This window comes from Myotis davidii, unplaced genomic scaffold (genome assembly GCF_000327345.1).
Source record: "Myotis davidii unplaced genomic scaffold, ASM32734v1 scaffold292, whole genome shotgun sequence".
In the NCBI taxonomy this organism is placed as follows: domain Eukaryota; kingdom Metazoa; phylum Chordata; class Mammalia; order Chiroptera; family Vespertilionidae; genus Myotis; species Myotis davidii.
Genome location: NW_006285042.1, coordinates 1,520,367 through 1,538,136, shown reverse-complemented (window position 1 = coordinate 1,538,136; position 17,770 = coordinate 1,520,367). Strand labels below are relative to the sequence as shown.

The window sequence follows — 17,770 nt, the reverse complement described above, 5'->3', positions numbered from 1 at the left end:
TAGGAAAAATGTTCCCTGTCCTATGATGCAATCATTCTATGACCTGCATCACAGAAAACCCTGGCTGGCAGCAAGAAGGGGCCTGGCTGGAGAAGACATGGGTGGAGTAACCAGGTTTAGAAGGAGAAGCAGAGTTTGAGGCAGGACCACAAGTCAGAGCTTACGGGGGGAAACCAGGGTACAGTTCATCAGTGGGACTTGGGGAACTGAGGCTCTGGGGCCACATGGGAACCCAGGTTTGTTCTTGGTGCCAGATATTTCCAGATCTGGCAGAAAGGGAAGAAAATTTGGGGGCAATACAGGAACCTGGAAACAGTAGCTTGATTCCTAGAACTTGGGTCTGGGAATGTGACTTGTTTCCAATCCCCTATGCACAGCCCCAGCCAGAAATGATTCAGCGTCATGGACTTAAGTATTTTCAAATAGTAGCAGCTGAGAAGAAAGCAAAGGCAGGAGACCAGCAGGCTGTTTTATCAGGCCCGTGCATGTGATTGTGGAGGGAATGTCTATACAATGACATTTTATTTTCTTAGAACGATTTTAACACAAGTTAATTAATTCTTCAAACAAAAAATTCATGCTCAAGAGAACAAGATGTGGGGACTTACAAACAATTCCTTACCACCCACACATCTATCTGTTGGTTTCCTGTGAGTGGACATAAAACAGCTGTTTGGAACTCGGATTTGGAGTCCATTCCCAAAAGTGGGGTCATGAAGGCATGGCCATAATTTGAGGCAATGCTTATCCGGAATACTGCAATTTACAAAGGTAAGTACATAATGTTACCTGGAACCCGGACTAAGGCAGCCCCACAACCCATGCTTTGTGACTCAGGAGCCAGACAATATTCTCACAGACCCAATATTCCTTGGAGACCATCTCAACAGGATGATGCCTTGTCTCCTGTGACTATTCCCAAAATCCCACCCAAGACAATGATCTAATCTCTGTTCAGGATTCAAATTACCTAATGGTTTTTTACTCCATTGGATTGAGCAGGTTCCTTTGTGCATACAGTTCCTGGAAAAAAGGAAAATAGATGCTCTTATTTCAATTACCACCCTTTCAGAGATCCCATTACTTCATTTGTCCCACATTCATTACAGTAGTGGTCATGAGAACAAGTTCAGCTTTATAGTCCTTGATGGAATGTATTAGCAAAATTGAGTCTTAAAAAAAAACACCAAAAAAAACCAGCGAGAAAGAAAAGCATTCTGTGCATGAAAAAAGATTTTCCATTTTAGCAGATGAAAAGAGGGAAGGAACTAAACAGATTATCTGCTATTACAAAATAATCAAGAAGATAGCTAACGGTATTTTTTCTTTTTCCAGAAGCTTTGCTTTCACCATGTTTAAGATACTGCTGAATCACACACCGGAGGTCCTGACTCATTTTGCTGACCTCTTACTGGCTGACCTCTTCTGTCCCTCCATCTTTCGCACTCTCTCCTGATGTTTCCTGCCTCCCTGTACATACCATCCTCCAAGTCTGTCTCTGCTTTTGAGCATGTGCCCGGGTAGAATAGAAGGCTGCTTACTTTTTGGTGTTCCCTCAGTGCCACATGCCAAAGATTCGATCTTCTGTTAGTTTGAGATCTGAGAGGCTTCCTCTGGACAAGGCACTCTATGCGAGTGCCTGTGTAATATATTTCTCTGAGCTTATTTCTATGTGAATGTGTCCTTAGGATTGTCTTCCTATGTGTATTCAATTAAAAAACAAACAACTACATCCAGCTCTACCTTCCTGTTCAGAAACCTTTAGTGATTCCTTACCACCCACAAAAATTACGTCCAAGTTTTTTAACATAGGATTCAAGATCCTCTGTCATGCGCTTCCAACATACCTTTCCAATAAATCAGCTCCTCCAGCCAACGTGAGAAAAGATGTAAAAAGCAGTGCCTAAGAATATAGTCTTTGGGCTCAGATCCCAGCTCAGTTACGTACAAGCTATAAGTTAGTTAAACTTCAGGTTACTTAAACTTCTTTCTAACTCAGTTTCCTTAGCTGTAAAAATGGGATAATAGTAATAATTTGAATTGCATGAAAATCAAGAAGATCAATAAATGTTAGTGTCTAATACATGGTAAGCATCATCTACTATTATAATTATGATTACTCAATATCTTCTAAACATTTTCATTTTCTATTTTTATACCTTTTCTTACCAATTTCTAGAATGTTCTTCCCTTCTCTCCACCCTTCTAAATTCTTCCTATCCTTTAAAGCCCTGATCAGATTTTTCCTTTTCCCCAATGCCACTGGACCATTCCCTCATTCTCTTATGTACCAATGGTTCTTAGTATCTATCCCAATAATTTTGCAAATGGTCATCTGTTGCTTCATGGCACTTCTTGTGTGGCCGCCTTGTGATACTAACTTCAAATGTGATTTCACCTGGTCTCCTTCAGTTAGCCTGTGAGTTCTCTGAAGACAGGACTCAGGCTTATCTCTGTATAGTGCTCAGCACTTGGTATATTGCCTTTCCAATAGTAACTGAATGAATACCTGTTTATTTGACTGATTTGACCCATAGGTTGAATGCAAGTTTGCTGAGTGCTTATGGCAGTGGTGAGCTAAAGGGAGTGTAGAGGAGTTGGAACCTTTGTTATTCACTTGTAAGACATTTACAAAATGCCCGTGCAAGGTGCTCCACTTCCACCTTGCACCTGTCAGTGCACTCTCCTCACTCCAGGAGGAGGCACCGGGACTGCTTTATTGGTGATCTACTAGGTTGAGCAGGTACTGTGTTTGGCCAGAAGGGGGCAGGCTTGGCAGCCAGATGGGTTTTTAGAACAGTGATTTGGCAGGATGCAGAGAGGCAGGGAGAGTCCAGGGCTGGTTGTAACACAAAGAGGTCTCTTAAAGAGCCATTGCTTCCACAAAGTAGTTTTTCAAATTCAGACCTTCATGCTTGGTTGCTCAGATTTGGCTCTGGGTGGAAATCTTTGGCATCTAAAAGGGCCAGGGTCAGGTGAGATAGGAGAGGAGCTAGTGTGGTATTGGGTCAAGACTTCCAGGTTGTAGTCCAGATTCTTTTACTAACTTTCTGAGTGGCCTGGGGCACTGATTCATTACCATATTCTCAAGTTTTCTCATCTGTCATTGAGGTTGTTGGATCAATACATAACCTCTAGGGTCCCTGCTGTCTCTAATATTCTGACACCTTAAAATTCATCTCATAGTGGGGGTCACTAGTATCTATAAGGAGAAAGACAGAGACCTCATTTGGCCAGAATTCAGACTCTTCTTCTGGCCAGTAAAGCTCAAGTGAGTCAGTCCCTGGGGTATGGGATGGTCTCATTTATTGGAAGTGGCCCTTCTTATAATAGTATCAGAATCCTTCCCTGTCTCCACCAAATTTGAAAGAGTAAGAACTTGGGATATAGGGTCATGAAGAGATGGCTGGGTAATAATGAGGCATAGGTCTTAAACTAGAGCCATCTCTGTTTATCTAGTCAATTGTCCTTGCTTCTGAATTATCACTGAGTGTTCCTTCTTTGCAGTCCTGATGAAAGGACTGAAGTCACAGATGTAGATGAGGGTAGATAGAGGTTTAGCTAGATGAAGCAAGATTGCACTGAGGCATAGTGCCAAGTAAGCAAAAGTGGTCAGAGAGCCACGCAGACCATGGGCTCAGTCTTATTGGTGCATTCCCCAGGCCTGCCGGCCCCTCCCACTCTCTCCTTCACCCCATGCCCTCCTGCTCCAGCACCACCTCTCCCTCTCAAATGAAGCTTTAGTAGCCTGTCCCACTAATTCAAATCCACTCCGCAGCTAAGGCAGCCAGTCTGCCTTCTTCACTTACATCAGGCTCCTGGGGCATGAGAGCACTGAGGCCACGTTTCTGTGCTTATGAGCCCATCTTGTGCCTGGAAAATCATGCCGTGGAGGATATTGCTGCCACCACCGTGGGGCACTGTGCTGTGTTCTAGAATTTGGGGAACAGTGTGGCAGGCAGATGGCCGTCTGGGGCAGAACATATACAAGGATACCAGTTCTTGTAGGACAAGTGGTCAAACATGGAAACGGACATCTGTCCCACTTATTTCATTTCTCTTACTTAGCTTTCCCTCTTCCTGACAATGCACAGCCCCTGCTGGGTGCTTGTCTCTGTGACACTGGCTGGAGGGGAGCGGGAAGGGAGAGAAAATACATGGTCTCAAACTCCAAGGAGCTTGCAGTCTGGCCAGAGAAACCCTTACACACGTTTGCAAGGGTTTATAAGGGTGGCCATGAGCAGGGGCATTTCACCTGGCATCCATGTTGAACATAAGCATCTAAAAATCCCAAGTTTATTTTTCTGAAGAAATAATTCATAATTGTCAGATCTCAAAGGTGCAATGGCCTCCAAAAGGACGAAGAACTGAGCTCAAGTTAGAAGTCCTGGGCTGGAGTCCTGGATTTTCATTTGCTAACTGTGTGATAGCACCTTGTCTAATCTCCCTGATCCTTAGTTTCTTTTATTTAAAATATATTTTATTGATTCTTTACAGAGAGGAAGGGAGAGGGATAGAGAGTTAGAAACATCAATCAGCTGCCTCCTGCACACCCCCCACTGGGGATGTGCCCGCAACCAAGGTACATGCCCTTGACTGGAATTGAACCTGGGGCCTTTCAGTCCGCAGGCCGACGCTCTATCCACTGAGCCAAACCAGCTAGGGCTTGATTCTTCGTTTCTTAATCTTTAAAGTGAGGGGATGATGTCTGTCCTTCCTATTTCATAGTGTGGCTGTGAGGATCAAATGAGACAAATATGTGAAAGTGCTTTACAAATCATAAAACACCATGTAGGCAGTAAGTGTCATTGACATTTAAAACCTAAACACAAGGCCATACTGAGTGACAGACATAGAGTTTATAGGAACTTAGAGATGTTTATGCCAATATTTTCCTCTTGCAAACTATGACAGAGGAAAAGTGGCTCAGGGATGAATAGCTAATCTGGGGCAGAGGCAAGACCAGAGAACAGCTTCCTTAAGGCTCTGCTGTGGGGAGCCAGGTGGTCCAGTGTCCAGAGCAGCCCACAGCCTCTGTGAGTGAGGGTCCCTGTTTGCTGCAGGCAGAGCCTCTTGCTCCCTCAGCCTCATGGGAAATACTATCTGGCTAAACCTGGATCTATTTACCTCCTCACCCTATTCTGCTTCAACCCCTACTTCCACTCTTCACCACCCAGCCAACCCCTATGAAACCAGTTTCCAAGGGGAATCTGGGTTTCATGTTACATCATCATCAAATAACTGATGCCCATCTGGGAGAGATCCAGAGATAAGTTGGGGACAGCTTGTGCAGAAAAGAGAGAGACCTGGTAGCCAATGCAAATATTGCAGTACAATCCAAATATTGCAGACAGACTTTCTGTGAGTGAGAGTTTTCTAAAGAAACTCTTGCCAAGATTGCTCACGTAATTTCAAGCAACATCTATGCACAAGTTCATGAAACAAACGAAAGAGGCAGCTTGATTGAAAGGACCCTGGCATGTGGGTGAAACATGGCCAGTGGGGACCATGGGCCTCCCATGGGCCCATTTCTCTCAGCGGCTGCTAAAGGTGTCCAATGCTCTATGAGTTCTTTTCTTTCTCAATTTGGGTGAGAACCTGGGGAGCTGGCTCATCCAGGCCATGCCTCTGTCCCTACCCGGGATGTTACCTGCAGCATTGCAGAACCCAAGGCTCTGTTCTCTCAGCAAATGCCCCCCGAGCAGAGAGCCCAGCTGTTCTCTGTGACCCATTCCAGTGTTAACTGTGGTCAGATCTTGGAAAGTGGGCCCCACAATGACCTTAGATACCACCTTAGCCATTTGTTTATTTCCTCTGGCTCCTACTAATTAGAAGTGGGTGATTGCCACTCACCAAGTTTTCCACTTAAAAGTATGCTTTCAAATACTTGTCCATAATGGCTCCTTAACCTATACTTGTCTAGACCTAAGAATTTAAAATATACTCACTTACTTGATTATAATCTTCTCCAACTGTTTTATAATCTCTTCTACCTGACCCCCTGCTATTCAACCCCCTCCCAAAAGAACACCCCTTCACAGTGTCCCCCTCTCCTTTTTAGGCACTCACCTCTCTCCCCAAGAACGTTTTCATCTTCAATTCACCAACATTTGAACAGCTGTACAAGCACAATCTGTTTGATTCGAGAACAGTGTCTGTGAGAAGGAATGCTTTGTAAGTTTCCAGAGAAATGTGAAGCTTAATATAGAAAGCCATATAACAATTCTTTTGGTTCTGGAAGTCACAGGGATATGGATTGCACTGCAGACGCAACCTGCCTGATGATGTTAGCACTTTGCAGCACTGGGTTTTTCTGCAGCACTTTCATTTTTATTCCCGTTCAGAGACACAGTGGATCAACCTACTGGAAGCATCTGCTCTGTGAGGACAGGGCCCATGTCTTGTCAGTCTCTCTGTGTGGCCAGGGCCTAGGAAGGGTAAACAAAGGGTAAGTGCCTTTACATGTTGGATTGCATTGTATTGCCTATCTGCCCCTACTTTGGTCTTAAACTTAGTCCAAATAGGCTCTCGAACTGGAAGCGATAATGGTTACCAAGTATTGAGTATAGCAGGGGCAGGTGTCATTAGATCATACCTCAACCACCTTCTTTGACTCCAGAAGGCTTAAACGAAGTTCAAGCGCTAAGATTGAAGAGTATCGTGTCCACCAAGGTCTATGTGATCATCTGTTCCTCAGGGAGACCCATGATTAGGATCTGAAAAATAATGAGAACCTGGACAGAACAGAATAGATTTGGCGGTAGGGACCATGAAATGTAGAAATGGTGGGATACATCAGGATCACTTCCTTAGCTATAGTATTTGGGGCTGGCACTGAGGCTAGCTCCTGCTGAGTAGAATTGCCTTGAAGCCGTCGTAGGCTGTACATGCTCAGGGTCCTCGTTTGGCTTTTGTGGGCTCTAGGTAAAGCAGCCTTCCATTAGATGCTGGGGATGCTTCTTGACTGTCATGGAATGTTCTGGAACCTTAAAACACATGCTCAGTTACATTTTTTGATTCCCCAAGGCTGAAAGCCCAGAAAAAGAACGTAAACTCTGTCCCTGCCAAGGGTCTTAGTTATATACAGATTGTGTAATGAGCTGGAGGTCCCCAGAGGTCAATCTAGACAGAAAGACAATATGGAAGGAACCCCTCTACCCCTCACCCCCCCCCCAAAAAAAAAAACAGTTACCATGAGTGGAAATACTCTGGCAGAATGGACCAGATCCAGCTGGAGCACCTGCATGTTGGACAAGAGGTCCCAGGTAGAGTGCAGGGCTGAGTCCCTCCATTTCTCACCTGGACCCCTCAGCCCCCAATCCTGAGTTCCAGTGTGTCCTGGAAAGGAGGGGGCTGGTTCTTAAGAAGCAAGAAACTGAGTCATCAGAGGTACAACTCTTCTAGTGTGGGCTTCTTCTCTAAAAGACCTGGGAGATCCTGTCCTGCCAGCTGGGGAGGGAGATGACCACTGGCGGTCAATGGTTTGGGAAAAGTGGGCAGCAGCCTGACAGCCACCTGGCAGGAGAGAGCGTGTAGGCCGGCAAGGGCTGCAGGTCAGGAGGACAGAGATGGGAGAATATACATGAAAAGCTTGACTGCACAGCAGAATTAGCCACTCTTGCTGTGTAGAATATTCTGCATAGTCTAAATTTTCTTCAAAGTGTTAGCTTTTGCCAGATATTGAAATCTCTCAGAGCTCAGCCTGTGGATGGGTTCATCTCCGTTTATTTTTCATTAACGTTTACTAGTGAGTCTGGGATGATACAGACATATCAACAACAAAAAGCAGATAGAAACCGAGATTCAGAAAAAAAAACAAACAAAAAAAACCTCACACAGAATTACAAAAAGAAATACACACAAAGGGATACTGAGAGAGCCTGAGAGAAAGGATTAAAGGTAGAGGAACACAGAGAGGAAGCAATTTGGGGGAGGGAGGCAGGGAAGGAGGGAGAGATTGAGACCTATTAAAACGGTATTATGCAAGAAGCTAGCTGGGTCTCCCAGGATGAAGATCAGGGCGTCTTGGATTGAAAACTCAAGAGAAACCACAAAGGCTCATTGTTTTGTTTGTCCAGAGGTTTAGGCTCCAGGCAACATTGGCCCTGGCTTTCTGAGACACTGTCTGAGCGCCCCCTGCTGGCAGCTCTGTAGAATTTCACCATCTGGATCTAACTTTGGAATGGGATTACGTAAGTCTTTAATTTTGCCCACCCATTTTCCCCATTTCTTTCTTTCTTGCTTGTTTGTTTGTTTTTTAATTTCCCAAGTTTTTTTCTGTTTGTTTGTTTTTTCTAAGCCTGACGTCTAGTGCTGGGGCTTGAATGTCCTGACAGATTGCCGCGGTCCTATCTCCCAGTGAGGACAGTCCTGAGAGACCCAGCCTAACAAGGGTGCCCACAGGAGGCTGGCTGAGCAAACGTTTATTGAACACGTGGCACACACAAAGTACTGTGGAAAGGCCTGAAGGGAGCTCATTTGGCCTTTAGTCTTCTTGCCTCAAAAGTGGCTGCTACAATAGTAAACTGGCCTGCTGGGGTTGGGGAGAGGGCACTCTCCTACCCAGATCTGACCAACTGGACCAGCCTTCCAAAATAAGTCCTAGAGGAGCCTTAGGTCCTGAGGGGCACCAACGGTGCTGGCACCCTTCCCTCTTCCATTTCCTTCTCTTTCACCCCGTTCATCTTCTCCGCATGAAAGGGAGGAATTGCAATGTGCAAAGCCCCTGGGGTGGGAAGGAGCGCGACAGTCTCCCCGAATGCTAAGTGGATTTTACTGCTAAGAATAGCCTTTATCTCTGGGAGGAAAGGCAGGAGATCTGGTCCTCTCTCCTCTCTCTCTCTCAGCTGAAGGTTGATTTTAAAGGGACAGCAGCCAGTCATTGGAAGACCGTGTGCCCTGGCTTTTCTACAGTGTTTGAGTTCTGATTTACAAAGCCGGGAGAGGGGCATTGTGACAGAAGAGTACAAAAATCCAGAGGATCGCAGCAGGAGGGGAGGGAGGAGGCAAGAGGGAAAAGGGGGAAGAGGAAGAGCAGGACACAGAATGTCTGTTGCACCCTGAGCCCTGGCTTCTACAGCCCCAAGCAGGCAGCTGGGGCTGGCCCTGGGGTCAGCAGTGGATCCCCACTCTGGCAGTACCTGGAGATCACCTTAGGGAAGAGGGACAGATCTCCAGACCTCTGACTAGGATTATGCTCACAATAAGGAATCCTAGTACCTCCCCTCAGAGGTTAGAGACTCCAATCATCTCTCTAAAAATTGAGCTTCCTTTAATAAAAAAATGCTGTGTTTCTCTCAGGGCAGAAAGTATAAATGCTCCTAAGACAGTAGGTCAGAGGCATAGGGTTATTTTCAAGGACTCTGGGTGAAAGGCTTCTCTTTCCTTTGTTAGTTACAGTTATTTGCATTGCAGAAAGCAGTAATGGCTCTCTGGGCAAAAGGCATTTATTCTTTAGTCCCCTGATCGCCCTTGACCACTGTTTCTGTCTTTTATCCACCTCCCCTCCCCTAGCTTCTCTCCTTTTCTCTTATCGCTGGTGCAGTCTTTTGCTCACACTGTCTCATGGTCTCCCCAAGGCTTTGGCTTCCTTCCCCACTCAACCTCTCATGCCCCTCCTGGATCTGCTTGCCTGGTCAGAGTGCTGCTGTGGAAGGAAGAGATGAAAGGGTTGCCAGGCCTGCCTGGGGTCCCCAAATGTCTGATGCCCTGCAGAGTACTAACACGGCAAACGGCGAGTGACAGACCTTGAGAAGAATGAGGCTCTGGGTCTTTCTTTACTCAACACTCAGCCTATAAACCACCTCTGGACAACTACTAGACAGCCCATAAATTATATTAACTCCTATCCCAGCTAGCCCGGTCCACTTCTACCATAGGGAAGTATTTTAGTAACTCGTGAGTCAGTAGGAGCAGAAGGCCTTGGTAGGCACTGCCTAAATACAAATACTGGGTATTTATCACAAATGAGAGTGCCTCATAAATAACTGAAACTGGCCCAGTTCTGCTTCTGTTGAATAAAAGGGAAAAAACCCACAAACGTCAAAATGTAAAAAATAAAAGAGGACCGCCCTGTAGAAGACGCTATTTCTCCGTATTGCTACAGCTGATTAAATCGTAGCTATTTCCAAAATGCTTTTGGAGAAGAGATGATTTTAGAAGAAAACTGCTCAGCTGTTCCGAGGTGGTCTGGGCTGCTCATGACCAGCAGAGGGCAGGCTTCAGTTACAAACAGAGGCCGCAGAGGGGATGGTGGGAAAAGGGCAATTGAGGATTCCAAGGTTGGCACCTGCTTAGTCCATGCTTACGCATACCCCCAAGATGCCCGACAGGACACAAGAGATTAGATTCCCAGGAATCAGTTCTAAGCAGGGAATGGCTTGACTGTAAATGTGCCTTGGTTTCTAAGATGAAGACCTGGCCAGAGAAGGCTGATTCTGCATACCTCCTCTGGGTGCTGCAAGCGGCTGTTTACTGTGAGCCACTGCAGTGACTTGTCCCCATCCCAGGCCTGCCACAGTCACTCAAAGCCACATATTGTTTGGGGTGGAGATGCTTGGCTTTGTATCTGCCTTGGAAAGGCAGGTGCTATGTCTCGGATTTGGTGAAAAAGTTCCTGCTGTTGGCCATTCCCTTTGGTTTAATAAATATAGAGAAACCTTTTCTCTGGGAAACAGAGATAGGAATGAAGACCATTAGAAATGATTCCTTAAGATCTGAGCCAGCCTAACAATTCCACTTCTAGATATAACCCAAGAGAATTGAAAACATATGTCCACACAAAACCTGAATATTCATAGCAGCATTATTCATCACCGCCCAAAAGTGGAAAGTGTTCATTGATGGATGAGAAGATAAATAAAATGTGACATATCCATGCAGCTGAATAGGTTTCAGTCAAAAAAGGATGCAGTGCTGATACACGTTACAACATGGATGAACCTTGAAAGCTTTATGCTAATTGAGAGAAGATAGCCACAAAGGACTACATAGTGTATGATTCCATTTATATAAAATATCCAGAATAGGCAAATCCATAGAAAAAGAAAATAGATTAGTGGTTGCTAGGGGCTGGAGGAAGGGAGGAATGGAGAGTGACTGTTAATAAATAAGTAATTTCTTTGGGGGTGAAATGTACTGGTGCACAACTGCAAATATACTAAAAACCGCCAAATTACTGAATTGTCCACTTTAAAAGGGTGAATAATCTCAATAAACATGCTATTAAAAATAATTTGACCAGGGAAGAGGTTATAGAAAGAAACTCAGAGCCGGAAATAAAAAGAATATTTGAATTCTGGGAAAGCCTGTCATAGCTCCAAAGCCTGTCCTAGCTCTATATGTCAGTAAATTTAGTGCAGGCTGAAAATAGAGATAGCCGAACTACTCAGTGTAGGAAAAGAGCAGAATTATCCACGAAGCTGAACTGACCCTGCATTTTCTCCAACTGGCTGACTTGTGAAAAGTTGATACCTCTCTGGTTGTACAGTCATGGTAACATGGATGCTATTTCACTCAAGGAAAGAAGGCCATGTTTGTGTTGACGACATAGTGACTTTCTATGCAGTGGGAAGTAAGGGAGAATCACACTTCTAAGGTCATAATAACAAGAAAGACTTCCCAAGCTCTTAAGAGCTGGCGAGGAAGGGAGGTGATAACAGTTATATCAACAGCTCAGCGGCTGGGGCCTCATGGTCACACCTGAGGTCCAGGTATGTTATCAGTAATGCCCAGGGTCTAGAGCTCATACTTGGTTCCTCCTGTGGCCCCGCAGCACCTTGCGGAGGCTGAGCACATGAGAGCCCTTGGAAAATACTTGGAAAAGTGGAGGCACAAGGAATCGATGAGCATACAACTGAAAAGGCCCAATGAAGTACTCTGGGATGGTCGAAGCCATGTACAGCATTGGTCAACACATCAGAGAGGAAATACCTCTGAGTGAGAAAGACAAGGAGGAATGACTTTGTTCACCCCCTGTTTATCAGAACAGCCCATTCATAGGTCATGGGGCCTGCCTTATTGAGTCCTGAAGCATTAAGCAGAGCAAGGTCCCAGGCACACCTGAGCATGCTCTTCCAGGACAGCATGCTTGACATATCTTTCATTTCTTAACTTCATCCAATTCCTGGACAGAAACTATAATACGTTTATATTGTTGTGTGCTATCTATACTAATAAAAGCCTAGGTGGCATTGCGCCCTCAAGGCATCAGAAGATGGCCACCACAAGATGGCCACCATATGATGATCTTCACAAGATGACCTTCATAAATGGCTGCCACAAGATGCCACCAGGCCGGCAGGGGAAGGCAGTTGGGGGCGATCAGGCTGGCAGACAGAAGCGGTTAGGGGGCAATCAGGCAGGCAGGCGAGCGGTTAGGAGCCAGTGGTCCTGGATTGCGAGAGGAATGTCCAACTGCTGGTTTAGGCCTGATCTCTGTAACCAGTAGTCAGACATCCCTCTAGGGGTCCCAGATTGGAGAGGGTGCAGGCCGGGCTGAGGGACACCACCCCTCCACCATGTGCAAATTTCGTGCACCGGGCCTCTAGTTTAATCATAATTGGCTTCACTTCTAAACTGCATTGTGGCCCTAACTGGTTTGGCTCAGTGGATAGAGCGTCAGCCTGCAGACTATTGGGTCCTGGGTTTGATTCTGGTCAAGGGCACATGCCCTGGTTGTGGGCTCGATCCCCAGTAGGGTGCATGCAAGAGGCAGCTGATCAATGACTTCATTGATATTTCTATCTCTCTCTCCCTCTCCCTTCCTCTCTGAAATTAATAAAAATATATTTTAAAAAACAAACTGCATTGTGAAAAAAACTCTATGAAAATGCCTTTAAAATTTATGTTTACTGATTTAAAAAAAACCACACCTGTCTATTCTGTAATTGCTTATGGTGACCAGGGAGAGCAATGATACTGGAGTATGAAAAAAACATTTTCCAGTCCTGTGTTTTTCTCTAAGATGGATCCTCTGGGAGAATGTTACGCATTTTAGGGAACTGGGGATTGTGCCTGTCTTACAAAACCTGCTTAATTATAGATTCAACCAAGAGATAGGAATTGGGTAAGCTAATTATGTAGCTAGAGCTTCAAATAGGCATTGGAGACAGGCAGAGCTCAAACACTTCCTGTTATGCAGTAAATAAGGGTTAAAAACAACGGTCCAAACACCAACAGTTTGTAACAAATTATATGAGTTCAGTAGTGAAAGAATTGGATTTGGGAGTTGGGTAGGTCTGCATTTAACACTTGGCAATTTCCTTCCGTTTTTCTGTTAGTAAATGTATTGATCACCTATTGTGGATCAGGCACTGTGTTAGGCACTGACAATAGAAGCACCATGAGAAAGTCAGCCTCTGTCCTTGGGGAGTTTACAGTCACAAGCTTTACAAAACACCTGTAACTTTAAAAAGTTGCTTAAACTCTCTACATCTAGATCTGCAAAATGGAAAAAAAAAGTGAAACCTAATTTGAAAGTTGTAGTAAGGATTTAATTGAATAACATTTAAAAAAAATGCCTAGGATACTACATTTTTAAAAACAAATGGTGTTTCCTTTCCCTGGCCGGTGTGGTTCAGTTGGTTGGGGCATTGTCCTGTACACTGAAAGGTGGCAGGTTCAATTCTGCATCAGGATCCCCCGGTCAGGGTTCACTGGAGGCAACTGATGGACCTCTCTCTCTTTCTCTCTCTCTCTCCCTACCTCCCTCTCTCCCTCTCTCTAAATCATTGAAAAAAGCATATACTCTGGTCAGATTTTTTTTTTAAAAAAGTTGCTTCCTTTCCCCTTCTATATACCGTCTTGGTATAATTTTCATTTGCTACCATATATTTATTTGAACATTCCTAGCTTAAATGAGACCGAATGGGCCAGGGTTTTGAATGGAAACATCAAAGTAAGTCCATTAAACATTACGTGTTATAGTTGGGAACATAGGTTTGGCATCAGAGAGGTCTTCATTAGAAATCAGCTCTGCCACTTGCCGATTTGGGGTAAGTTATTGAGCCTCTCTAAGCTTTCATTTCCATCTCTATAGAGTGGGACCAATAACTCTATCCTCTTGGAGTTATTGATAAATTCAATAAGATATTATATGTAAACACTTAACCCAGTGTCAGGTACGTAATAGATGCTTGGTGAAAGTTATTATTTGTTTGTCTTACTCTTAGAATATCAATTTTTAGGCTGACCCTGGTCTTGAACAGTATCACACCCAACTCCTCATTTTATATATGAGGAAGCTGAAGTTCAATGTGGTTTGGCTGAGTCAGACAGTTGGAACCTCTGATCCCTGCCCCAGTGTTCTTTTTCTCTACTTCATGTTCAAGGGTGGATATGACTAGAGTGTTGGTTTCTGGGAACATGAAGCTCACACAGGTGGGATGTGGTGGGAAGCCATCCTCCCTCCCAGGGCTTCAGTGTCTTTACGTACATTGATGGACTTGGCTAAAGGATTCTACTCAAGGTTCTAAGACACACTGTCTTATATATATATACTAGAGGACCGGTGCACAAAAATTTGTGCACTTGGGTGGGTCCCTCAGCCAGCCTGTGCCCTCTCACAATCTGGGGCCCCTTAGGGGCCCCTTCCCTGGCTTCTGACACTGGTTTTCCTCCAGTGCCTGGAACCCAGGCCTTCGCTCTTTGTCAGGTGGGGCTGGCGTGGCCGGCTTCACTCTTCGCTCTCCACACCGGCCCAGGGGCCAGTGCGGCGGGCTTCTCTTGCTGCTCCTGCCTGGGGCCAGCAGGCTTTGCTCCGTCGCTTGGCGCCTAAATATACAAATTAGCCCCTATATTTGTTGGTGGTTAATTTGCATATTGCTCTGATTAGCCAATGGTGGGCATAGCGAAGGTGCGGTCAATTTGCATCTTTGTCTATTATTAGATAGTGTATATATATATATACACACACACACACACACACACACAGCCTTGCCGCACGCCTGCCACCCTGGTGGGGCTGAGGGGACTGGACACTGCCGAGAGAGACTCATTGATCAGCTGCCTCCTGCATGGGGATCAAGATCAACCAGGGCATGTGCTCTTGACTGGAATCAAACCCAGGACCCTTCAGTCCACAGGCTGATGCTCTATCCACTGAGCCAAACCAGCCAGGGCCACACTGTCTTTTTTAAGAGAAGCGAAGGAACACAGGTAATTATAAACAACTCCACCTGGCCCTTGCTTAGGTCAGGATCCTGCTCTATTTAAATGACTAGACCAGCGGTTCTCAACCTGTGGGCCACAACCCCTTTGGCGGTCGAATGACCCTTTCACAGGGGTCGCTTAAGACCATCCTGCATATCAGATATTTACATTACGATTCATAACAGTAGCAACATTACAGTTATGAAGTAGCAACGAAAATAATTTTATGTCCTGCCACCTTTCAGTGTACAGGTCAATGCCCCAAAGGGCCAGAAGGTTGAGAACCACTGGACTAGACCAACAGGTAAAGGACTCTCCTCCATGCTCTCCCTGACAAGGCAACCAGGCCTGACCTTAGAGGTGGCTCCCTCTCAACAGCAGTGATTTTTTAAACTGCAGATCATAACTTATTAGTGAGTCTTGGAATAAGTTTAGTGGCTCAACATTTTAAAAAATGAAATAGAGGAGAATTAGAAATACCAGAGTGCTTGGCAAGTAGTATTAAGAAGAATTATTTTGTAATTCTTTGTTAGATATGTTATATGTATGTGTTGATTTATGTACTGTGAGGTCACAATTTTAAAACATATATATATCCCCCCCCCCCCCCCCCGCCATGGACTGTGGTCCAAAATAATTAAAAGCTACTGTTTTAAGATATGCCCCCTGTTGCCTGCAATTAAAGATTTTTCTCACTTTTTAGTTATATATTTATTCATTCAACATATATTTACTGAATACCTATTACATGCCAGGCACTGTTCAAGGCACTGAAAATACAGCAGTGAATAAAAGACAAAAATTCCTGTATTCATGGGGCTTACCTTCTGGTGGGGGAAGCAGTAATATATAGGTAAGGTACAAAATTTAGGAAATATATATAAGGAGAAAAGGAGGGAAAAAGGAAAGAAGGAAAGGAGGAAGAAAGAAATGCAGGGCATTCCTAATCATACAACCCAGAGAAAACACTGTTGGTATTCCGTTTATATTGTCACAGACTTTTCTTCGTTGGCATGTGCTATTTATCTTGCCATTTAGAGGACTTCAGGGTAAAAGGTGTTACATAAATGCACAGGATGGAAGCTGACCAAAATCCAGCGACAAGAATCCAGTCCTCGGAAGCACGAAAGGAGAGCCTTTGCTTTCTCTCCATCCGCTTCCCTCCTCCCTCTTCTATTTATCCCGCAGCCGTTTCCATTTCCGCTGCTGCTTCTCTTTCTATGGCAATTATACTGCCAGCTCTTCACCCTTGGAGACGAGACTGTTTACATGAAATAGGCACAAGTGCTCCTCTGCCAGGGTTTTGTTGACTAATGATGTTTAATGACTTCAATGATTTCATGATTTTATAGATTTTTTTTTAACTGTGAAATCTAGAGAGCTTGTGATTTGCTCAAGGTCGCACAGTGGGAAGCAGTCAGGAGTCTGAAATGCCCTGTGCTCCACGGTGTGAGAGCTTTGGTTTTGCCATTTCCATCTGACATGCATTTCTGATTTCTTTCTTCTTGTGCTGGCATAGTTTTAAAAATGGTCTAGATCCTAAGTCATTTTAGTTATTTCATGCTGTTGTTTTCCAGGAGCCATGAACTGGTTAGACTTAGCCTGGCTCTAGAGACCATGCATTTAGCAAGTCTCCTTGGATTTTGTGAGCGCCGTGCTAAAATGCAATAGGAAGCTGCACTTGGGTCTAGCAGACAGGGAGATAGACTTGGATTCTTCTCAACCCCAGTATTTGCACTTGAATGTCTCTGGCTTCCTCATTTACTTTAACAAGCGATTTCATGAGGTTACTTTTCTCTTAAGACACTTTTTTTTAAGGGGAGGTGGTTTTTAGGAGAGAGCAAGGAACTTAAAATCAAGAGGTTAAGACTCTAGTCATGGTTCTGCTGAGTGACCTTAGACCAGGGGTGGGCAAACTTTTTGACTCGAGGGCCTCAATGGGTTCTTAAACTGGACCGGAGGGCCAGAACAAAAGCATGGATGGAGTGTTTGTGTGAACTAATATAAATTTAAAGTAAACATCATTACATAAAAGGGTATGGTCTTTTTTTTTTTTTAGTTTTATTCATTTCAAACGGGCCGGATCCGGCCTGCGGGCCGTAGTTTGCCCACAGCTGCCTTAGACCAATCACCTCTCTTCTTTGATCCTAACTAAACTCCTCAGGTGTACAATGTGTGTAGTGGACTAGTCACAGGTTCACACCATGCTCAGTGGGGCCTCAGTATTTTCAGGGCATCTGGGGGCCATGCTTGGCCATCTGGTGGAGACTGGTCCTCCTCTCCTCCCCTACTCAGAGCAGGGAGAGTGAGAGGGGGGGGGTCTATAATAAGATTTTATTTCAAAGAAAGGTTCTGCTGTGTGTTTTTTGTTGGTGGTGGTTTTCTGTATGTTTGTGTGGTGTTTTGTTTTTTTGTTTTCATTTAAAAATCACCAGAACATCTAGAGCAGCTGTGGGCAAACTACGGCCTGTGGGCCAGATCCGGCCCGTTTGAAATGAATAAAACTAAAAAAAAAAAAAAAGACCATACCCTTTTATGTAATGATGTTTACTTTGATTTTATATTAGTTCACACAAATACTCCATCCATGCTTTTGTTCAGGCCCTCCGGCCCAGTTTAA

At 44.7% G+C, this 17,770-nt stretch overlaps 1 long non-coding RNA gene across 1 annotated transcript in view; it reads right to left on the bottom strand.

The window, feature by feature from the left end:
* The window catches only part of LOC102775484, an 8,030-nt gene extending 1,879 nt beyond the window's left edge, over window positions 1–6,151 (bottom strand). The window contains exons 1-2 of the long non-coding RNA XR_001512490.1: window positions 6,070–6,151; window positions 971–1,023 (exon numbers count right to left, since the gene is read on the bottom strand). This is a non-coding gene — a long non-coding RNA (uncharacterized LOC102775484). The remainder of the gene's footprint in view (window positions 1–970; window positions 1,024–6,069) is intronic.
* Between the last annotated feature and the right edge of the window lie 11,619 nt (window positions 6,152–17,770).